Genomic DNA, 25,077 nt, shown 5'->3' on the forward strand with positions numbered 1-25,077 from the left:
AGCCACTTATGACTGTTCTTTTTCTTTTGCATTCAACCTCCTGATCCACATAATTTGTTATCACACCTCTTTGCTTCATCACACCTCTTTGTTTTATCACCTGCCTAGTGCAACTCTCATCTGCTCCTCAGATGTCACATATAGCTAATAGTTTTCCCAAAGTCAAATTACATTTTTCTTGTAGTTATTTATTTTGAGCTTAATCATATAGAGAAACATTCCCTTGGCTTGCCAAGTCTGTCAATGAATGCAGTGTTCTCTTATGAGTTGTACAGAGGTAACGTATTCCTCAGAAGTTTCATCTAAGAGTGTCTCTCTATGAAGATATTTTTTCCACACCCTGACATCAGAAGTCCCAGGTAACCTGCCTAAAGTCTGCTTTCTACAGACATCCTTGAATATTTTTTCTCTGGGACTCAACTTTGCATCTGCATCAGGCACTGCCAGGAGAAATCTGGCTAACTTTATACACCAGACTCATTCTCTGCAGTGTTGCCAGTATTTATTTCCATCAGCTGATTGCTTCTGGTGTCAGTCTGAATATAAGACATGCCAACATTGCCTGTCTTGTAAAGAAATGGGGGCCAGCAGAGGAAAAAGTAAACAGGACCCGATTAAGACTCTTCTAAAGCATTTGCTAATCTCAGAAGTTCAGCTAAGCAAGAAACTTAGATTTAATTCCCTCACACCTATTTTGAAGGCATAGATCATTACTGACCTCACTATTCATGACACTATACAAATAGTACATAGCTGACAGATTGGGCACATTTATTAGATAATTATAATCTAAATATTTATTCTGAGGTCTTACTCATTTTCCAGTCCTGGTGAAAATTTCATGCCTTTTGGTCTGCTTATGTGATGCAGTCAGTGAAAGGAAATACTTTAAGTCTAATTTTCATAATGAATACAAGTACAATAACATGCTTTTCTTGCTAAAAAATACTACAAACAACATGACTAATCACAATAAAATAAATCTATTTTAAATTCCTTAACTTTCTAGTATTTTATTTTCAAATTCTTCATTCTAGCTGTGACTCTTTGATAGACTGCAGATACTGTGGAGATTAATTAGATCCACCACTTCCAACTTTTCCTTTCAACATACACGTTCCATTCATATTGCTTAATTTTTAGGAAATGTAAAGCTGCATAAATTGGTTCTAAAAAGATACTTGGGGCATAGAAGTTTCATACAGTTAGAAGTTTTGTGTGATTAATATATAATGAGTAACCTTTAATCTTTCAAAAGTATCATATTCCAAATATTAAAGAAAGTGTCTGTAAATAACAATGGATTAAAATTTCTTTTTGCTTTTAGACGTCTTATTTTAATTTTACTTCTTCATGCTGCCATTTAAATAAAACTTACTCTGAAAATGATTACATCACTATGAGGAAAAAACTTAGTTTTAAATTTAGTTAACAAGACTGTAACTCAGACTCTAGAGCCACATAATTGCTGTCTGTTCAGCATTACCTGAAGCCAAATGTTTGACTACATATACACAATTCCACCTGATCTCTTCTTACAAAAAAAGCACCCCATTATCACCTTTCAGAGTTCTCTTGAACAACGCTTTTCCTCATACTTCAAGTAGGTTTTACTACCTGAATCCAATTCTGTACCATGAACTTTGGCAAGCTGGTGTAATAAAATTCTCCCTGCTTGGGACTGTTTTCTCTTAAGAGTACTAAAATTGCATGTTTACTCTTGACAAAACTCTACTAGAAAAGTCAGAATAAAAAGGGATAGGGTACTGGTGCAGATTATAACAAACATGAAACTGACATTTGCAGACTCTAGCAAACTTACAAGGAGGGATGCACTTTTTTTGCCAGTTTAGATAAAATGCAAGATTTACATTTAGGACAATACACAGGTAAATCTAGGACCTCTAGTAGGACTAAGAAGGTATTGTAAGTGCACTGGCGGTATTACAATTCACACTAATCAGCTCAATTCAGAGAATATTCTCTCAGGAAGGATACTACGCTCCTCCATTTGCCCGTGGTCAAACAAACTATTGTTTTAGTCTCAAGTTTCCATCTGGCAAGCTGTCCCTCATGAATAATAAATCCAATTAGGATTAGCTGACTCAATGTTTAACTCAGTCTCCCATTTATTCCACCTTTCCATCAGTGCCTTGCTACCTGGCTTTAACCTTCTCCAGCCTCACCTCTCCATATTTGTCTTTTGCTCCTGATAGAGTCTCACTATCATGTTATCTTCATGTGGCTTTGCTAGCGACCTAAATAGGGTACTTCATCTTCTTAAAATCTGTTAGAATATCCCATCATTCTGCCATGGAGTTAAGGTAAAAGAGAGTATACAAATGAGATTTGGGGGAAATTATGCAAACAAGTGACTTTTGTCAAAGACCTGTAATTCCCATTCTTTAAATAAGTATGTGTGTGGTTCTGAGCTTGCTTAAGTGACTGCAACTACAGTTATAAATGGAAATTCAAGTAATAGATACTTAGCTTCATTAAAGGTGTCAATTACTGCACCAATAACATCAAATCTGGATGTTACTTGCAGGTTGACCTGCAAGTAATACTGAACTGAAAAAAAACAGGACTGAACACTGCAGAAATTTGAAACTTGGTTACTTTTAATTCAATGACAACTTGTTTTGTTTAGACCAGGAAAAAAAGGGAACACAATCTGCCATGATTTTTTCCTTTAAGAACATTTTTCAATTTTATTCCAAACACTTGGGGTTTGAAATCAATAAAACCTAGAAAGTCATGTGACCCTTCCAGAAACTGTCACCTTGAAACATAAAACTAAAGTATATTTCTTCACACCATTTTTCCCAAGTTCTGAAAGTCTGTGTTAGATTACTTTTGAAGGAAAACTGAGGTGACCTTCACTTTTACTCACCTTTTCCATCTGATAAGTCAAGACAAGTTCAGGTTAAAAAAAGAACAAGCTTTATAGTTTGGTTAAGTTATGTTTTCTTGTGATAACTGTAAAAATACACTGCACTATTTGTAGGATCTAATCAATGAGAACTACATGCCAGAATGAACTACATGGATATTGTTTGTCAGATTACATTGACAAATCATTCTGTACTTTCCGTTATCTAATTAGTGGTATCAGGACCTCACATTGACATTCATATTCACTTCTACAAATTCAAACCATAATTTACCAGTTATTTGTCAAAACAATTGTGGAGCTTGGTTTAATTGTCTGCATTTGTCTGTATAGTTCAAATGGAGCCATAGGTCAAAGACACTTTTTAATGCCTTAAAGAAAAAATGTACATGACTTCATGCAGGCTGAATACTCCGACTGATGTTCAGAAAATAAATCATCTTCATAACTGAACAGGAGCCAGCAGTATGCAGGGTACATGGCATTTCAACAGAGAATTGCCAACTGTTCCCACTTATCCACTTCTTACACATTCTGTCCTAGAACAAATGCCTGGGTTATTTTTTTTTCTTCCAGATGCCTGCCTGGTGCATGCACCCCTATCCAAGCATGTCTGAAAAGTGACATATGTTGAATCTCATTCACAAAAGGCCCTCCACACTTGTACTGGAACATCTCACTGATCATGGTTTTTCATTTCTAATACTCATTCTACTCTCCAGGGGATCCTGCAGTTATATTTCAGACCTGGTTTATATCACTACAGTCATAATCAAAATTATTGCTTCAGTCTGAGAATTTAAAGCATTTGTGAAACATAGCTAATGGTGCATGAGTGCATGAAAGCTGGATTCTTCATATCGTCTTTCAGGTGGAGAATCTGAAAACTTATTTCAGTAACAGTCTCAATGCCAACACACACATCATAAAATCTTTCTGCTTACTACTAGCAGCAGTGGGTTTAGGAAGTGATCCTTCTGCCATCAAATTAATAAATGAAAATATTTTCAGCTCTAGTGATCAATGGTGATCCAAGTTCCTAAATAACAAATTTTTGGTTTTTGGACTTAAATAGGGGAGATACAGTGAGACTGCAAGTGAGCAAGAGAGAGCCAGAGAGATGACCTGCTTTTTTGATTTGTGGGCTATTAGGGCAGGAGGCTAGTACAAAGGGTATGACATGAAAATTAGGTGGAGAGAGTTTAGTTCCAGTCTCAGACTGGTACTTCTTTAAACCTTGGGAAAATGTAAGTCTCAGATCCTGTTCTGAATTCCCTTGTCCTAATGTGGAGCTGGAAAGACAAATTGCTCAGGTAAGACAGGACCATGTGGGAACCAATATGGAAAAGCTCCATTTTTTAAAATACCATAACACTTGAAATAATATAAACAATTGGTCCTTGGCAAACAACCACAAAGGCAAACAATGAGGCAAATATATTTCTTCCCCAATGTGACATTCAGGATGTATAGTGCTTGTCTCAGACAATCCAAGAGATAAGTGATGTACTTAGGCACTCAGGATATCTGTTGTCTGTCTCGAGACATGTAAGAGTTAAACAAGATTTGCTGATGGACTAAAGAGATCCCTCAGCAACCCACCAACCTCTCCTTAGCTGTGAACAGTCTTGAAAAATCCTGGACTGCTGTTGGAGAAAGTGGAGAGTGATGAGGGTCAGGAGAGCTCGAGCCCAGGGGTTAACGGTGATGAATGGACGGAGTCCTCCCTGGACACCAGTCATGGACGAAAGAGAAGGGAAGAAAAAGCGGGAAGGAAATTGTCTTCTGTGATCTCTGAGCTTCCTCTGAACTTATATAGATACATGGAATGGACAGACAATCCAAGAGATAAGTGATGTACTTAGGCACTCAGGATATCTGTTGTCTGTCTCGAGACATGTAAGAGTTAAACAAGATTTGCTGATGGACTAAAGAGATCCCTCAGCAACCCACCAACCTCTCCTTAGCTGTGAACAGTCTTGAAAAATCCTGGACTGCTGTTGGAGAAAGTGGAGAGTGATGAGGGTCAGGAGAGCTCGAGCCCAGGGGTTAACGGTGATGAATGGACGGAGTCCTCCCTGGACACCAGTCATGGACGAAAGAGAAGGGAAGAAAAAGCGGGAAGGAAATTGTCTTCTGTGATCTCTGAGCTTCCTCTGAACTTATATAGATACATGGAATGGAATATCTCTGGCCAGTTTTGCTGTCTGTCTAACTCAGCCTCCTATGGGGGGGTCATAGATCTCCCTGTAAAGTCTGAACCGGCAGAGTGAAGGTGCGACCTTGAAGACCCAGCAGTTACAAAAACATTCCACCATTTATCACTCTCAGTTAGAACACTCTGCTACTAGTTAAAAGAAAGCTTACTGGAGGAAAAAAAAAAAAAAAATCTGTAAAAGGAAAATTGGCTTCATCTTGGCTCAAACCAGGACAGATGCCATTTGCATTCAGCAGATTTTTAACAAAGAGAAAAAGGGATTTACATTTCACATCCCTGTTGTGCTCTACCATTGCAGAGGCTTCAGACAAAGGAAGAAGATATATTATTGAAAAGTGACATACTTCTGGGTCAAAGTCAATGTTTTACACTTGATAGGTGATCCAGGATAGTCCACTCATATTAATGTAGTAAGATAGTGAAACATTCTCCTGTGGTATACAAGACATCAGCTGCACAAGGCATGGAGATGAAAAACAGGATCAAATTACAAGATCTGGGGGAATCTCCATAGAAAACACTCAAGTATTCCATTCTCTTAGCAATGAAGTAACTGACATTCTGCACCAAGTTACTGAAATGATATTCAGGTGTATGCCCTGGACTGAACATTTAAATTCTTGAAGCATAAAGTAAAAATGGCAGTAGGTGCTTTGGTCATCTTTTGCCCCATGCATGTACTACAGAGGAGTTTGACCAACTGATCACTTTCAAACTGATAATAATTTGTCAGTCTATAAAATACAGGGAAGCTGTCAGTTGATCTTACATGCTCCTTGTATTTCTATTTATTTACACAGTGGTTAGAGGTTCTCTTATTTACACAAAGATACAGATTCTCCTAGTGTGGAGAACAACACTTAGTCACTTCCTTTTTCCTGAACATGTGGGAGGTAGACAGGGACCTGAGAACACCTCAAAATGAAAAGTGACATGGACATCTCAGGGGAAGTGTTTAAGGCAAAGGTCATAACAAGCTCTCTGTTGGACTCTAGGATTTTTCTTATATAGTCTAAGTAATATAGAGATACCATTCCATTATTATTGATGACATGGATAGTGGGATTGAGTGTATCCTGCACATTTGCTGATGATAACAAGCTGTGTGGAGTAGTTGATACTCAATAGGGAAGGTATGCCATCCTCATGAAGTTCAACAAGCCAAGTGCAAGGTCCTGCACTTGGGTTGGTGCAACCCCAGGCATGAATACAGGCTGGGGGAGAATGACTAGAGAGCAGTACTGTGAAGAAGGACTTTGGGGTGGTAGTAGATGAGAAGCTCGACATGAGCCGCCAGTGTGTGCTGGAGCCCAGAGAGCAACTGCATCCTGGGCTGCATCAAAAGAAGCATGGTCAGCAAGGTCAGGGATGTGATTTTGCCCCTCTGCTCTGGTGAGGCCACACTTGGAATACTGTGTACAGCTCTGGAGCCCTCATGACAGGAAAGACATGGAGCTGTTGAAGAGGGTGCAGAGAAGGGCCACGGAGATGATAAAAGGGCTGGAGCATCTCTGCTATGATGGGGCTGTTCAGCCTGAAGAAGAGAAGGCTCCAGGGAGACCTTATAGTGGCCTTCCAGTACCTGAAGGAGGCCTACAGGAAAGCTGGGGAGGGACCAGAGAGGATAATGATTTTCACCAGAGAGGCTAGTGATAGGACATGGGGTAATGGTCTTAAACTGAAAAAGGGTAGATTTAGGTTAGATTTTAGGAATAAATCCTTAACCATGAGGGTAGTAAGGTGCTGGAATAGGTTGCCCAGAGAGGCTGTGGAAGCCCCTTCCTTGGAGGTGCTTAAGGCGAGGTTGGATGAGTCTTTGTGCAGCCTAATCTGGTGTGAGGTGTCCCTGCTTGTAGCAGAAAGGTTGGAACCTGATGATCTTTAAGGTCCCTTCCAACCTTAAGCATTCTATGATTCTTTCTGTAGTATTTTTTCAATGCAGTCAAATATAGATCACTGCTGTGAGTCAAAATGATATTCACAGTACAAGTGACAAGTCTTACTTTTCCCCTCTCCATACAAAAGCTTTGTATTTGTTCTTTCTTCCAACTTGATTTACTTGGTGCAAAAATAATCCAACAAATGTTGTTGTTGTATGTGCAAAAATAACTTATCAAGATTGATAAACTGAGAAGGGTTCAGTGATTTAAAATTAAAATCCTTGTTCTGAATGCTGTGCAATTTGGCAAGATGTCAGCTGATGTCCATTTCTCCATCTGAACTTTGACACTGATGACTAGCTCTTGCAGGTCCTCAAACTAACCATGACACAAACATTTGATGTTGTTTTTAGAGATAAACTCATAAATGCACCACATTGCCACATAATTAATCTTTTTTGTTATTTATACAAATGTTAAAAAATAATTTTTGTTTCTGTTGAAAGTTTCTCAAAATCAATTTATAAAATTTTCTTTGTACCCATGCAGCTATTTCTATTTTAAGTTGAAGTAGCAGATGAAAAATCAGAAAAAATATATACTTTTCTTACATCTACCATAAAAACACTGAAAATAGGAAAACAATTACCATAATTAGATAAGGAGCACAAACCAAACAGAAGATAAGAGAAAAAATATGATATTTTCTTTTTCTATTGCATTTTTAGTTTAGTTTTACCCAGAGACACAACCAATAAAATACTGTCTCATCTGGCACATTAGGATGCTTTGTACAACCATCCATCTGGTCTCTGAGGAAAAGAGAAGTTAGGATTAGGTTATTTTTTATAACCTAGTTAATCTTGGGAGTTGCCTAGCTTTTTTTTTTTTTTTTTTCTTTTGGCAAGTCTGAGAAACCATAGTTCCCAATTTCTAAATTAAAATTAAAATCATCAGTCACTGTTTTGCTGTGGCTCCAAGGTCCAGATTGTGTATCACTAGACTGAGACAAGATCCCATCCAGGATGCATGGAACGATCATTACCGGAGTTTTGGGAATGTGTCACACAGATAACTCTACACACTAACCTAGTTGTAACCTGTTCATCATCACTCATTCAGTGGTCAAGCATGGGTCAAAAATTGTATTAGTAGATACAGTTAGACATGAAACTTACATACAAAAATTTCTGATGTTAACTATGTAATCTGCATAAGGGACCTCATTTACACAAAAATAACAGTGACGGTGAAAGTTGCACATATGCTTCTTGATGTTATTTGTGTTTTCAAAAAATTTGGTTTATTTCCTATTTCTTTTATGCTCTATTTAATACAGTCCTAATTTTTATATATATAAAAACTACTCATTAACATATGCAATGAAATAATGAGAATTATTCTTTCAAAAGTTTGTATTTTATTCTTTGCTCAACTTCTTCAGGTAAAAAATTGTTTGCGTGATTTTTTGTGCATGTATAATTAGCCATTTTCCCAATTGTATATGACATTTACTCATAAAAAGCCTTCTGCATAAAAAAGTCTAAATAAGGAATGATTGCAAACTAAACATGTGGAAGGACAAATGTTTTTGTGTGTACTGAAATGAAGGAATTTGTCATTATATTAGTCACAGCTTCTTCATGATATTAGAAGAACACAGTGTTGAAGAAATTATTTTTGTTACTGAGTCACATCCCATGTTATTGTGGAGAGCTGGACCACCTAATCCCTTCTACAGGCTGATGAAACAATGGGCTAGGCCCTTTCTTGTACCTATGCTTTATGACTCCTTATTCCTACTGCAGAGGGCACAGTAGTTTTGTGATCATATGACCAGAGGAAAGAAATAGACATCACTTCAGTTGACCTTAAAAAAAGAGTGGATGAGGGAACAGAGGGTGTTTAGCCTGGAGAAAAGGAGGCTGATGGGAGACCTTCTCGCTCTCTACACCTACCTGAAAGGAGGTTGGAGACAGGGGGTTCAATCTTTTCTCCCAATAAATAAAGCATAGGACAACGGGAAATGGCCTCAAGTTATGCCAAGGGATGTTTGGGTTGGATATTAAGAACCATTTATTTCCCAAAAGGTTTATGAAACTCCAGAATAGGCTGCCCAGGGCAGTGGTAGAGTCACCAATGCTGGAGGGCTTTACAAGACATATAGACTTGGACCTGAGGGTCATGGTTTAGTAATGGCCTTGGAACTGTTTGGTTAATGGTTGGACTGTATGATCTTCAAGGTCTTTTCCAAAACAAATCCATGATTCTCTGACTCTGTGCCAAGACCATAGGCGGTGGCAGCCAGAGCTGCTGGATGCAGACAGGCCTGAGCTCTGCAGAGGCTGCTGGCAGTGGGGGAAGTGGGAGCTGTTGGCTTGGGCCAGCCATGACCTCAGAGCAGGGAGGGATGGGCTGCCCTGTCCCAGCTGATCACAGCCAGTCCCAACTGGTCCTGGGCATGATGCGGAGCTTTGTGATGCAGGGCCTGTTGCCCAGACACCATTGTCACAGCAGTCTTTATTGTGACCATGAGGGAAGTGGGCAGCCCAGAACCCCAAGTCCTGGGCTGCCCACTTCCAGGACACCACCTCCCTCAGGAAGCAGCATATCCCCTGGATGCCTGTGGCACATATATGGCAGAAGATGTCCAAGATACGCTCATGGAGAAGCAGGCAAAGACCCACTCCCAGCCCACCAAAGGCCTGAGAAGAGGCGGCAGGTGAGGCAGGGGGCAAAAGGGAGAGATCAGTGGTGGAACCGGGCTGCATGGCACTGCCTTGGTTCCAGGGCCGGGCAGTGGCCACAGGCTGCAGGAGGTCTAGCCTTCTGCCCCCACCAGCTCTTGGAGCAGTGTGGCAGCCACCCGAAGGGCTGATTGCTGCCATGGGGACATCCAGGGAAGCCTGGCCACAGGGACCCTTCCAGCTGGGCCAAGGACCACTCTCACGCCACCTCTCCCCTCTGTCTCTCTTGCAGTTGGACAGCCTGGCATATCTGCCCTGCTGCAGGGTGACACCAGAGAAGACAGCCTGCCAGCCAGCCCTGCTGCCTCTCCCCAGGCAGGCAGCAGCACCCAGGCACATACCTGCAGCCTCTGCCACATCTGTGAAGGGGACAGCCCAGTGCATCATCAGGGAGGCCCTGGGCAAGGTTGACACTGAGTACTGGGAACCGAACCAGCAATCAGTAGCCCAGCAGGAACAGGCACACAACACTGCTGTGGTGACAAGGGCTAGTGCAGACAAGGTCCAGGCTGCTGACAGTAGCCAGGCACCTGCAGCTAATACTGTACCTGTTCCCCATGGATGTGGTGAGACCCATGCTGCTGGCTGGATCCAGACACCAGCTTCTTCAAGCAGGGATGCAGGACCAGAGTGCCAGGGACGAGCGGCAGAACCCAAACAACTGGTGCCAGCGAGGCGCGTCAGTGGCTGCCTCAATATCAGGTTGCTGTGGGACCATGATGAGGCTGTTGGAGATCATCTGGCCACCCTGTCCATCGAGACAGAGCCTTTGACTGAGCCTTTGACTGAGCAGGAGAGGAGTTGCCTGGCCCAGCTCAGCAAAGCCACTCTGCAGCAGCAGCAGCAGCAGGGAGACCTAGAGCAGAGGCAGCTCCAACAGCAGGAGAGTGAGGAGCAGCATTTCTCCCTGATGCATTCAGAGCAGCTCCCTGTCAAACCCAGTAAGGTGAGTGCCATGGAAGGGCATGGGAAAGGATGGGAGAGGGGGTTGAGCCTCCCTCTGCCTGGAGCCCAGCTGGTGCACTGCACAGCTGCAGCCCCATTTTCTGATCCAGCAGCTGCTGCTGGCAGGTCCCCAGCAGGCATTTGCCCGTGTCAGCCAGGCTACCTTTGCTAATCCCCCTCTCTCCTTTCAGATCTGCATGGAAAAGTTATATTATTATGTAACAGAGGCAACCCACGTGGAACTCCTGAAGGACATGCTGGAGCTGGAAGCCCAAGTCCACAGTAAGCAGGAAGCAGGGACAGCAGTGGGGACAATCCTGCCAGTGCCAAAGGACAAACAAGAGGTCTTGGCCCAGGAGGAGGAGTGGGATGACAACAGCCACAAAGAGCTGTCTTCCCAAGGGGAAGAGGTGGGAAGCTGGGTCAGCCCCTTTGTCCCAGAGCTCTTCCAGGACCCCCATGCTGGCCCCCAGGATGGACTTGGCAGACCCAGCAGCATGGGCACAGATGTGGCAAGAGAGGAAGCTGTCAATCTGCAGAGCACATCTCCTGCCCTAGGGGGGCTCCTGGAGGCTGAGCCGGAAGCTCCTAGCCTGGCTGGAGTTTCCAAGGAAGAGGGACACTGTGCACCCCTAAGTCCTGCAGCACAGGAGGAGGCAAAGGCACCATCTTCTGACTGCAGTGAGCAGGACAAGGCAGCACAGGCACACAGCCAGGAACCTGTCCCACAAAGCCCGACAGACAATGTCCCTGTTCTGCTGGACAGCAACCAGTCCATCATTAGCAGGGTCATGCGCAGGGCTGTGCCTGTGACCAAGCGACCCAGACAGCAGCTGAAGGAACAGCAGGGCCTGGCACAAAGCAGACATAAGGCAGCAGCAGCAGCAAGTACACCTGCAGCACCTCAGTACACACAGTGGCCCACCCAGCCCCTGACCTACAGCTTTCCTTCCCCCGCAGTCATCGCCGCACTCCCACAGGCTGTGGCTCGGCAGCGACGGCACTTCCTCTTCAGGAGGCTGCTCAGGTCTCTGCGCAGGTCTTTCTCCTTCTGCCTCATGGCAGGACAGCAAGAGGAGCAAAGCTCCCCTGCCAACGTCAGGCAGGTCCCTGGAGATGGCTGCCAGCACTGAGCCTGCACAGCATCCAGAGAGAGCAGTGCAGAGAGGTAAGTGAGGGATGGGTGCCAGGACAGCACTCCAGCCCAAAGGATGTGGTGCCGCCACCCACTTCTCAGCCCTGCACGCACTCCGAGCCCAATAAAATGTCACCATTTACCTCCAGTGTTCGTGTGCGCTTGGTCCCTCTCTGGAGAAAGAGAGATGCAGGCAAGGCCCATGCCAGCAGCCAGAGCTGGAGAGGTGAGGCCAAACAGAGCCTGTGTCCTTGTGCTCCTGTGCTCAGCACTGGTAAGAACACATCTCGAATACTGTGTTCAGTTAAGGGCCCTTCACCACAGGAAGTGTAGTGAGCACATCCAAAGAACGTCAACAAAGCTCATGAATAATTTGGAGTATATGCCTTATGAGGAGCAGCTGAGGGAGCTGGGGTTGTTTAGCCTAGAGAAAAGAAGGTTCAAGGGAGATGCTCTCTACAACTACCTTAAAAAAGGTTATAAAGAAGTGGGAAGTGGTCTGTTCAATAATGTTATAAGTGATAGAATAAGACATAATGGCCTCAAGTTGCAGCAGAGGAAGTTTAGGTTGGCTGTTAGGAAGAGTTACTTCACTGAAAGTGTTATCAGACATTGGAACAGGCTGCCCAGGGCAGTAGGTGGTACAAGGCAGTCACCATCCCTGGAGATATTTAAGAGTCTTATAAACATAGTACTTAGGGATATGGTTTAGTTAAGGACTTGTCAGTGTTAGGTTAACAGTTGGACTCGATGATCTCGAAGGTCTTTTCCAACCAAGGTGATTATGTGATTCTGTGATTTCGTGACTCATTCAACAACTTCACAACTTGAAGATTCCAGCATCTAAAAGGAGAAGTAAGATTTCTTTACTGACTTAGCTCTAACAATAGCATTTTGAATGACTCTTCACAGAATCTGAGCAACTTTTTCACTGATAACAGATCAGCATTTCCTGGTGTGAGACCACTAATACAGAAGAGCAGTGTTCAGAATACTGATGCAATGGAGCTTCAGAGAAGGGAATCATGACAAGGGATGCTGATGAAGTAACTATGAAAAGAAATAATGACATGAGACAGTGAGTAGTTCAAAAACAAAAAACTTCAATAAATCTTCTGTGGTCACCATAGACATGAAGTAACTTGTCAAACTAAGGCCACACCTGGAGTATTGCGTCCAGTTTTGGGCACCTCAATTCAAGAGAGATTTCGAGTTGCTGGAGCAAGTACAGAGGAGGGCAACGAAGCCAGTGAAGGGCCTAGAGAAAATATTTTATGAAAAATATTTGAAGGAGCTGGGAATGTTTAGGTTGAGAAAGAGGATGCTTAGGGGAGACCTCATCAGTCTCTACAACTACCTGAAAGGTCATTGAAGAGAGGTTGGTGCTGGTCTCTTTTCATAGGTAGTCAGTGACAGAAAAAGAGGGAATGGCTTCAAGCTGCAACAGGGGAGGTTTAGACTGGTCATTAGGAAAAAAAAAAAATCACAGAAAGAGTGGTTAGACAATGGAATAGGCTACCCAGGGAAGTGGCTGAGTCACCATCCTTGGATGTGTTTAAGAGTCATTTGGATGTGGTGTTGATGATGATGTTTTAGGGGAGAACTTTGTAGAGTAGGGATGACAGTTGAACTCAGTGATCCCAAGGGTCTTTTCCAACCTGAATAGTTCTATGATTCTATGATAATCGGATTATGTGTGGCTTACAGTCCAATGCAATAACAAATATGCTGTGAGATACTTTAGCACTTCTCAAGCAGCTTTAGCAACTGATTTTAAGATTTGTGTTACTGTAGCTAGCCTGCAGTGAACCTGAGCTTTGTCAATGTAAGGCTTGGATGCTGTAATACACTAATGGAGGCAAGAGCTGAAAAATCCTTTTGAATGGGAGAGCTGAATAAACATTTCAGATTTTAAGAAGGATGCAAACGGAGGAAGTATTAAGAAAGGACATGACACTTGAAATGGGTATTTTCAAGAAGGGTGGAAAATTCTTAGGTCAAGAAGAAGGAAACACAAGAGGCAACGTTATTGAGTAAATACTCATGGAAGTAAAGATTCTGTGTTGGATAAGAAGAAGAATAGAGTAGACAGGACAACTGGAAATAGTACTAATAAGAAAGAAGTAGCCTATACTTTCACCAACATGACATTCAAGAGTTGGAGAACCAGAAGAAGAGAGGTTTCCCTTTCTTCTCACTCATAGGCGCAAGCTATGTGGGCACTATCAGAAAGAGTGACACAGGTCATTTTTCTATTACAAAAAGCTCCAAATCATGTGTTATCCACATGGTAACAGAAGTCATAGAGTCTTCATGTTTTACTATGAAGTCGTCACAGAAACCTGGATGCAGTCCTATGTAATGTGTTCTAGGCTATCCTGCTTTAGTGGGGGAGTTGGACTAAGTCATCTCTAGAGATCCCTTCCAACTCTGATGATTCTGTGATTCTGAGAAATCATCACTTACAGATTTTCTGGTTGCTGAAAAAAGTGAAGTTCAGGTGTACCACCTGGTTTTCAATTAAATGCAGTTGTTAAGCACAGTTTTCCCCAGGAAGTTTGCCAAAAGCACAGAAAATTCTAGGAGTTATCTCAGTGTCCCATAGACAGCAGTAGATCAACTTCATGTTTTAGTGTAAAGTCCAAGTCCATGGAAGTTCCTGGAAATGTATGAGGAATACATTTTGCCCCAGGTTCTTGTGTTTTCCAGCCCATTCTGGTCTATTCCTTAACTTTGTTTTACTAACAACGCAGTGCAATAACAAATGATATAGCTTCATCAAGATACTATGAAAATTAGTAAAACAGTGGTTTTAATTAGACAAAATTATTTTAGCTTCAACCATTGGGCTCAGTCTTCCTGTTTTGAATATGTAAATTGCAAATAAAATAAGCATTTAATTAAAGCATACCAATTAGTATGTTAATCCTTTCATTTTGTGTTTCAGATTATAATCCATTAATTTCCAAAACACAGCAAGTGACAAGAATAAATATCTGAACATCTTCTATAAACAGTTTTACTAAAGAGGATGTAAAAAGAAATACATAGTTAGGTAATAGGTCTAAAAATGCAAAACTCTTGTCCCCATTTCTAGCTATATGTCTCCTTTCTAACTAGCAAATTATCTGTGTCTCAGTTTTCTTGCCTGCTGCTGGTGATCATAAATAATTTGATCACATTTTTACAAGAGTTATAACAGTGATGGAGAAGTCTCCATGACATTCAAAAGTGGTAATGGGGAAGCTGCAGCTGTTGCTGAGGAGACAGCAGGAACAGACACTGATGGAGAGAAATCAATGCAATTTGATACTGGAATGTCATTCTTCACTGCAAAATGTAATCCAAGCCAAGTGTTCTGTTTATACATTTTCATGCTGCATAAAAAATGCAGCATGAAATCCTCTGGTGACCTTCACTGACAAGACCCATGCATAAAATATACAGAGTAGATACAGTCCTGCTTAGTCTCCCCCTGTCCTGCCTCTGAACCAGGTCACCTTGCCTGTACTGCCCAAAACCACATTTCCCCTCAGCACTGCACATGCAACATGCAACAGGGAGATGAGCGGAAAATCATGCTGCAGCCCTACAATTCACCCAGAAATATTGTAACCAAAAATAATAATTTACAAGTCTCTTATTATTCAGAGACTTGGGAAGCTGCCTTTTTCTTGCCTAGCACTCAAGTTAATGTAAAAATTGAAAGAAGAAAAAGATAAGCCCAGCTGATGAAAGCTTCTGCTCTCATATACTAAATTTTTCATTGACTTGAGCAACATAACATTCGTCACTAAGTGGAATAATTCCTGGCTTATCTAAATTAAACTAGAGAAGAAATGGGTGCCGTGAGACTGACTAGCTGGAAATGTTGTGGATGTATGTTTTAAAGAGGTACATACTCAAAACAAACATCTCCAGATGCTCTTCTTGATACCAAGGAAAGTTAAATTTTGTGATCATTTGTTTAATTTGGGTCACTCATGTGAAAAGAAAATGGAGGATTAATCTTCGATCATATTCTTAATCATCATGGTTTGTCATATGAATCCAAAAAAACAAGCGAAAAAGAAAAGGAAATGAAGCAAAGCAAAATCAAAGATAAAAAAGAGATAAATTCAAAATGTGGTCATAACTGAATTGTATGGTATTTCGATTTCATAGGATTTGTTATGGGGTTTTGTTTTGTTTGGTTTGGTTTCTTTGTAATTTGGGCAGATGTTTTCAGTATGCAACAAATTGTCTCATGATTTGTTTGCAGAAAACAATCAGTCTTGTCTCTCTCTTAAGCGACTTTCTAAGGGAAAGTTACACTTAAAGAAGGAAAGTATTATAGGAAGGGAAGAAAGGGAAGGGAAGGGTAGAGGAGAATGAGTCACACCTCTTGGTCTATTTGCATTCTTAGCATATAAAAACAAATGAAAAAACATCTAAGTTAGTGCTGGATCACTATTGCTGGACTTGATTATCCTTTTATTTTGGTCTAAATATGCTAAACTATCACTGCATACAGAACTCAGAACAAAAACCCCTTAAAACCAGAACTCTACATTTTAAGACTCCATTTCTGTAGTCTGTCTTGAAATATTTTCCTCCATTTGTTGCATTAAAACCAAATGATTTTTATAAATTATATGCTGGACTTTAAAGAAGGAAAATGTATCCAAGAGACAAACAGTGTGAGTTTCATAGCTATGTGTTTAATTTTGTGTAAAAAAGTGCATTGGAGCTTCTAAATGCATTCAAGCTCTCCTGAAAGAATTTCACATGATATAAAATTAGTAAGATACATATTATGTCATAGGCTAATCATGAACTGAACAGTCCTTGCTAATTCTTTCTCAGACTTATTTTACAGGCTGTTAATTTTTTTTAACTGTGTGGTTTATGTACATGCAAATCATCAGCAATGAGTGTACACATCTGTAGAGTCATAAATTCCAATATACCTCCAATATGTCAAGGCTTAATGCCAGCAAAGAGATTCTTTACTAGTAGGTGTCTAAAAAGAGATTGGAAGGCAAAATGCCTTCCAGAAGACTTCCAGATTGAAAGGCAAAATGCCAGCATGAAAAACAAGTCAATACTTGGTCTTAACATAATCCCCCATCATCCCCACTCCCACTCTTCCTTCTGATGGGTTAATATCTCTTCAGAAGGGAATATAATTTAAAAATCCAACATAACTGCAACTGCATGTAGACAAATATCTCTGTTTAAGTTTAGCTTTGAGATGATCTTATGTTTGGTAGTGTATCAGTTGCCCTTAGAGTTCCAGTGTTGAAATATCCCATTCAGACAATCAAGGTAAGCATAAAGAAGCAGGGAAAATCAGGAACATTGTCAAAGAAGTAGATTTCAAACAGAGTGTATTTACACAGTATGAAAAAAAAAACAGCAACACAAAAAAACCCACAAAAAAATAAACAACAAACAAAAAAAAACCCCAAAACAAACAACTAGAGTTCTGGACAATATTTTCAGCCAAGTAAGGGAAAACTAGTGGAGGTTTTTAGTTACAGAAAACTTCTAGAGTGTCTCAGCTGATTCATGAGGCAACACATGCTTCCACATTACTGTTCTCCCTTCTCTCACCCCTACCTTAGTGAGGTCCTGCATCTCTCTACCCCACAGAGCACCAGTGATTTCCATTTCAGCCTTTAATTTTTAGGGAAGGGTGAAATAAGGTTCTCATTGCTATACTGCAAAGTAACCAACAACCTTGCAGTAGCTGGCACTGGTTATCCCAGCAGGGTATGAGGCAGTCAGGGTTTTACCCATTGTTGCGTGACTTTATGCTTGTGGGTTATACCTGTGGGATTTGTGACATTTATACTGGCATATACAGAAAGATAAAATGATGATGAGAATTAGCAAAATGTCTTTGTCAGAAGGGTTGGTTTTGGGGGTGTTTTGCCTTTGCTAGAAGCCTAGAAAGGTTGCTGGCTGCAGCAGCAACTGCCATTAGGTAGACTGGAGTGTATATGGGAATCTTGGAATACCATCAGCATTTGTTTCCTTTCCTATTCTACAGCTCTATCACTTACCCTTCTCTTATATTCCCAAAACATCAGTGTCTTGGCTGAAAGTTGGCAATAGAATTTCAATTTTACTTCCAGTCCTGAGAAGCTCTGAGCTGCTCTGCTGTCAGGACATCTTTCTGTAGGGCCGCCTGGTGACTACAAGCCAGATGATACTATCTCTTATATTGCTTTTGCCAATCTCAAAATGAAAGCTAAAATAATTCTTTTCGAGGGAATTTACTGCATTAGCAACACTACACTGAATTAGGTTGGGATGTGACATTTTAAACTGTAGAAGAGTTCTAAACCCTATAAAACCATAATAATAATGGAAACAATGAAGACTACTCTAATATGCCAATTCTCTTTGGAACTAATATTTAAACAGTCTCAGTGTCCAGCCATACTGATCCTGCTTGGTTATGCCATTCCAGGAAGGGCTTCTACAAAGGAACGTGACTTCTTGATGACAGTTTCAAATTTATTTTTATTTTCTGAGAATGCTGAGCTAGTGTCTGTTCACATTAAAATAGCAACCAGAACAGGTTTTACCTACATTTAGATTTACATTTCTGACAACTTAACCCCCTGTAGTTCTGGAGATTTTTTAAACTGGTTTACTTTAGAGGACTGAGAACAGGGAATCTGTTTGGAATCAGTAAATGACAATCTGAAATTGTAACAGGAAGCATACCTATAAGACAGTTTCTTCTGAATTGACAAAAAATAAATGAAAACCTAAATATTATTTGTTTTCTTCTTTAAAAATCCAAGTGCATAAGTTTCCATTGTATGTTCCTGTAACATTGTGTCTTAGTGATCGTGCAATGATTAGAAGGTAATCTTCCATTGTAACTTTGATAAAAACACACAGTGATAATTTTTAACTTTATTTAATATACAGCATGAAATTACTTAGAAGCCCTCTTAAAAAAAAAAAAAAAAAAAGTTATAGTTTCAAGTTTTACCATCAGAATTTTAAAAATACCAAAGTTACTTTTACTCAATCATCCTTTACTTATTCCTGTGGTATATATTTATGTGGTATCTTGTGTCAAGTCTCCATTAATTAAAGATTGCTCAAAGTCTCCTGAGAGCTGTACAGCGGTAAGTTTGTGAGATGAAGCCAACAGGATCAAGAAGCCACTGTGAAGATGGAAGGAATGGAAGAAATCCATTAACTGATCTTCTGGATGCCACCACAGGGCCAGCATTTCCCTGAAGAGAGTTGCTGTGGTTGAGGGAAAAGGTTTACTGATTTACCGTGGTCCTGTAAAGGTTTCACACAACATCTACACCTTTGTGAGTCCTGTTCTAATCCAAGAGCTGCTTCCCTACAGAAGGATTAGGGAGAAGCAACATGGACCCTGTTATAAGGTAAGCACATCTTATGTTGTTACTGGCTTACTATTGGATTTATATGGGGCTATGAGTGCAAGCCAATGACAAACTGCTCCCTTATCTGTTACTAGGACACAAACTCTACTAGACACAGGCCCTAGCTGAGAGTGGAATTAGGATTTATGGTCCTTATATGACACACACCTTTCCTGAATTCACTTGCTTGATTGAAACAAGCTATATAGGCATACTGGAGAATTTTAAATAAAAATTCAGAAATAAGTAGAATTGCTAAAAATACAGATGAATAAGAAGTACTTAATTACAGGATGTTCCAGAATGTGTTTCCATCTTTCTACTATCCAGAGACAGCTTCCAAGAAGTACTCCCCATCCTGTCTCACCTATCAATGCAGTGCTCCTGAATTAAACCAATGGTTGATTTAAGTAGATATATTGTATCATCCCCAGTTCGCTTTTATCCCTGGGCTGTATCTTTTAAAATCTTTGCCTGGCACCTCTTTCTTACTTAATCCCTTATTACCCAGCATTTTTCCCATGTAACCATACCCACTTGTTTACTTTTCCAAACTTTTCTCCAAACAGCTTAAATTGCTTTCAGACTTTCAGTCTATACTTTCAAAACTGAGATACTGTGTTTTTATCCATCTGAACTAAGAAACACCAAGCACACTTTTTTCCTACATCCCTTCATTTCTCTGCTTCAGGCTAGAAATCAAAGCACAGCACAGGTCCTTCTACAAAGCCCTACCTGAAGATTTGGAGGCTTATAGGCCATCCAGCTCAGCTCCTTGCACTATGGTTTAACAGATTAAGTATCCTTTTCTGGATTATTTGTGATTAAAGCTGTCAACCAAATAAAGAGGTTTTGAACAATTTGTTTGATCTCTGAAAAGAAGCCTAGCATTCAGCTGGTTACATTTAATATGAGATCCTCTGCACGCCTTAGCTGGCAACTGTCCTTACATCTAGAGTGCTACTGTTCTCCAAGGAAGCTGGGAGGTTGCTACTGCTGAGCACATGCTATAGAAGAGTTGCCAGAGATAGGTTCATTAAGGTAGAATTTGCTCTCAAGTGATCCTTCTCTTGACTAACTTGATTGCAGTCTTGGTGCAGTTTAATGTGGGTAAGAAGTTGCTCAGTGTTCTGTATACATTTTTCTTGTGCTTAGGGACACTGGAATTTGAAAGGCTGCTGCACAGCTTGCCATCATGGCTAACATGTTAGAAGTAATTACAGAGTCTCTTAACAAAGAAAAAAAAATAAAATTGAGTGTTCTCAGATCCTCTGACCATTTCTTCCCTGTCATCAGTAACCCCAACTATTATTCTGTTTTTATTAGAGTAGTTCTTTCCATTTTTTTTCCTTACCTGTATCTAAGACAAATCACAATCCAGACTTTTCCTAAGGAGCTTCTAGTCTAGCCATTTTTCTATAAAACCTGGCTGTAATTTATTTATTCCTCTCCTAAGGCCTCATTTCCTCCCTTTTCCCACTACTGCATTGTGCAAAAGATGATGTAACATGTCTATTCTTAACCTCAGCTATGTCTGTGACACAGTTCTTTTTTCATGCTAAGGGACTTAGCTACATATGTTAGCTTTTTCCAGACATAAGTCTATTTCTTTCCCTTCTTCTCCCCGCAGTATTTTCTCAGAAACTAAGAATGTGACCTAAATGCCACTTAATTTTTTTCTTGTCCTTACTGAACTGTTGCCACATTAAACTATCTGCTATTATAGATATTACAGTAAACCTCAGGAGCTAACTGAAAAATAGTCTCCACAGTGCTTTGTTTTCTGCAAATTCAGTTCCTTCTATATCAGGGTTTAACTGCTGAATACAAAACAAAAAAAAAATAACAATCACAAGAGGAAAAGGGTCAGAACATGCAGACTGATCCCAGTGGTGGTGCAAATGGCTGCATTAGCTCCTTTTCTTTGTTAACTGCAGATGTGTCTTCACTAGTAGGTGAATTAGTTAACAAGAAAAGGGAAGACAAGACAAGGAAGTGATCTTAAAAAAAAAAAAAAAGTGTATGTCAGGGATTTCATTCCAGGGAATGTGAATGTATTCTACAGATATTGAATCTCAGAATGGGTACAACACTGCCTTTCAAGAGTAAAAGTATCATCTGAGTTGTAGTTTGCGATTTCAGACACATAGACTTACTCTGCTTCCATTCTGATGTAATAGTAATAATCTTCTCTCAAAAGGAAGATGTATAATAGTGGATAAAAGGTTCAGTTGAATTTTGTGTTAAAATTTCTACATGCTTATAAAATGCAGTCTGTCTTCTAGCAGCAGGCTGAATTTTTGTCCAGTACTTGATGCTAGCAGAAGTTAAGAGACTAAAATGGCTGCCATGGAAGCCATAAGAGCCCATTTACTAGTAAATCAAGAATATTAGTCTCACTCCTACTAAAGTTTCTATACACAGGCTCCATGCACTGCTCTGGCTCTTCACCAAAATTTACAAACCCAGATCATCAACTGACTTTCCGAAAGTGTAGAGCAAATTACTATTGAAGTGTTCATGACTCTGAGTACAGATCAATATTAACCTTTTTCTTTCTACACACATCTGAGCACCTAGCTGAGCAGAAAGGCACAGCTCCCCTCCCTGAGCCAAGGAAACCCCTCAGTTCTGGGATACAGACATACTCAAGAGAGGTGCAAAGGGCATGCTCACTTCAAAGCATACTCAGTCTCGTGGAAATCAGTGGTGCCTAGAGTTAATCACAGTTGCAATTTCTTTGCTTTACCAAGTGTTAAACCAGGGATTTGTCAGTTCAAATATCTACACTGCTCTCCACTATCATAGTGTCCCTGGAAATAAGAAATTAATTCTCAGCAAAGACAATCAGACCACACAAAGTGAAATTTAAAGTACAGATAAGAGACTGCAAAAAGCAACCCACAGACGAAGTTAAGACAAATTTCAACTACATAAACACAAACATAATTTCATTTTTTTCTAAAGCAGTTAATCCAAAAGTCACTGCTCTTTTATAGAATTACCATCACTTTTAGAATGAAATGCTATTTTAGGTAGTTCATAACTTCCTGTTTGCCAAAAAGCCAATGATACAATCAACAAAATAGAAGACCTCTGCAACTTCAAATAAATTAGTAATTAAAATTATTCAGATAAATAAGTAAAAGCAACAACGACCACTAAATGAACAATCTGAAGTCATTCCAACTCTAATAATACTAACATTTTTACCAAAAGAAAATGTTTGAAGTGCAGACCCATTTTACAAAAGGACACAAGTGCTAATTTTGTAAATTAAGCAAATCAAGTTAGAATGAATTATTGTGCATTTAATCTTTCCAAGATTAAATGTTTACAGTTGGCATTTCTCCAGCCATGAAATATCTATGGTCTCATTATGCCAATAGAGTAATTTTTCAACAAAATATCCAGTATATGAGTAAACAAGTTCTTTGAAGTGCTTTCACTTCCATTTTTCATCATCAACTAACAGGAAAATTCAAGATGACTATGATTAATACAGAATAGTGCCATTCACTCAATGGCAAATAACAAAATATGAGTCAGCTGTTGGGAATACTTGAAGAAAAGGTGAGACAAAAGCTGAATCATTCACATTTCTATGAGGTTTACTCTGTAGACAGAAACACATACTCCAACATAACATAGCTGTGTGTTTGCCACTAGTCAGTCAATGAAAAAGATAAGAAAAACAGAACATTGGACTGAAGAAGGAAGAAGAGAATACATTTTTTAATTTATGTATGCATCTGAAAGTTCCTCAAGATTAAACCACCTCTTCTGTTAAAACTGCACTGTTTAGACATGGTTTCCTAGAGGACTTTCTCCACAAGATGTTACAGGGGCTGAGATGAAGCTGACTCTTCTGTAATTACTGTTTTTTCCTCCTCTCAGGATAATTCATCCCTCTTGGAATGTGAGCACAATGGTTGCTTTACCATTGTTCAGGAGCAACAGAGATCAGCCTTGCAAGGACCTCAATTAATTCACCATGTTGCATCCCTCCTGGCGTCATGGACTTGAATACATTCAGTTTACTTAAGCTGTGATAACTCTATCCTCCTTCACCACAGGTAATTTCTTTCTCCCCTAAGATTTGCTGCCAGGCACAGAGACCTTGGAATCCCAAGACTGACTATAATGTCTGTCACTCATTCTTGTAGTTGCACTACCTTTTCATTCCTCAGTGGAATATAAATATTGTTGTCTTCCTTTCCAAAGGTCAAAATTCATAATATTCCTTCTTTCCTTTGTTCACCATGTATCTTCTCTCTCGTCTAATGCGTCTTTAGTTGATGGGAATTTTCCTGATTATCCTATCAAAAAAGATAGTCTGTGTCAGGTGTGATATATGGATCTCATCCTTCAGTGTTAGTAACTCAAAAGCCAATCAAAACATAACATATATCTGACGTAGTGATTTTCTAATATCTCATTGTGAGACAGTGACCCATGTCAAATATTACAGTCTGTCCCATATAAATGAGTGTCACGTGTTAAAGCAGCATAATATTTTCATGCTCTATATAGTAGTTTGCTTATTAATTTTTGAGATTTTTTATAATAAAAAATCTTAGTTTGATATGGAAAACCCAGGTCAATTAAAAAAAATTTCTTAGTCACCTGATACAGAAATAATATAAAATGTTTTATTTTTCAAACCGCAGAAAGTTACCTGTAACTAAGGATAAAAACTATTCCCAAACAGGTTCTAAATATCATAGAAATTAAATTGAGTTGAACACTTTTCTAACCTCTTTTACATAATATACAGATTGCACCAAAGTGTATAGATTATTGTATGCACCTGCAACATCTGCCTCAAGAATAAAATTGGACAAATGACACTGCATGCAACAATAACACTGTTCTTCCTTTTGTAATTCTCCATACATTTCCTCTTTGTGGCCAACTTACTCCTTGTGAGATGGAGCCAGACCATGGGTGCATATTTGTTTGCATAGGTGATTATGTCAAACTGTCCCTTCTGAAAGTGTCAAGATGACATACCAAGATCATATTGTGAATCTCAAGATATTATTGTACGAAATAACTTATTTCTGATAAATTATTTTTAAAAATCTTTTTACTCCCCAGATTAAAACATTTTGTATAAGTATATAGTCTGCGGTTAGGTGCTTGAACACAGATTTAGTTCATGATCTTCAAGTGTGCTTGTGTAGAGTGAACTCTTAGATGTAAAGAGCCAAATTTTAACCATAACTTTCTTCACATTTATTGTTACAAGCACTTTTCATGCCCAAAATAAATTACTATTTCATGAGTCAAGGATGATAAATATGAGATTTTTATGTGTACATATCCATTGAACATGCTGAGCTGCAGAGTTCTTTTACCAGGCAGTGTTCTAGAATGAACTAAGACACTTTAAAAAAATTTATGCCTACAGTAGTTGTCTTCATTTAAAGTATATGTTCTTACTGAGATAGGTAATGAAACTAAATAAGGCCTCTTTCTGTTACAATCTTAACCTTTCATGCACAATGCAAACTGCTCCTTAAACCGCTGCTGACATACAATAGGAAGATAATAAGTGCTGCCAAGAGTGACTTCAACTCAAGGGGTCTTTTCTGGACACGTTGAGTTGCCAAGAGCAGACAGCATGAGGTAACTCGGAATTTGAGTATTATTCCTCCTGGCAGAGATGCGACAATTACTTACCTAAAAAAAAAAATATGCCAGTAATCTTAATCCAGTTACATTTCAGTTACGAGAACAGACCACAGCACTAACCCATTATCAGCATACCTGAATCCTGAAGTAGTCACTTTTACTGAATTTCAAGCATCTGATGATAACTGACAAGGCACATGTGTTTAATGTGGAGTGTTCTAG

The sequence above is a fragment of the Chaetura pelagica genome, unplaced genomic scaffold (genome assembly GCF_000747805.2).
Source record: "Chaetura pelagica isolate M959 unplaced genomic scaffold, ChaPel_1.0 scaffold150, whole genome shotgun sequence".
NCBI classification, from domain to species: domain Eukaryota; kingdom Metazoa; phylum Chordata; class Aves; order Apodiformes; family Apodidae; genus Chaetura; species Chaetura pelagica.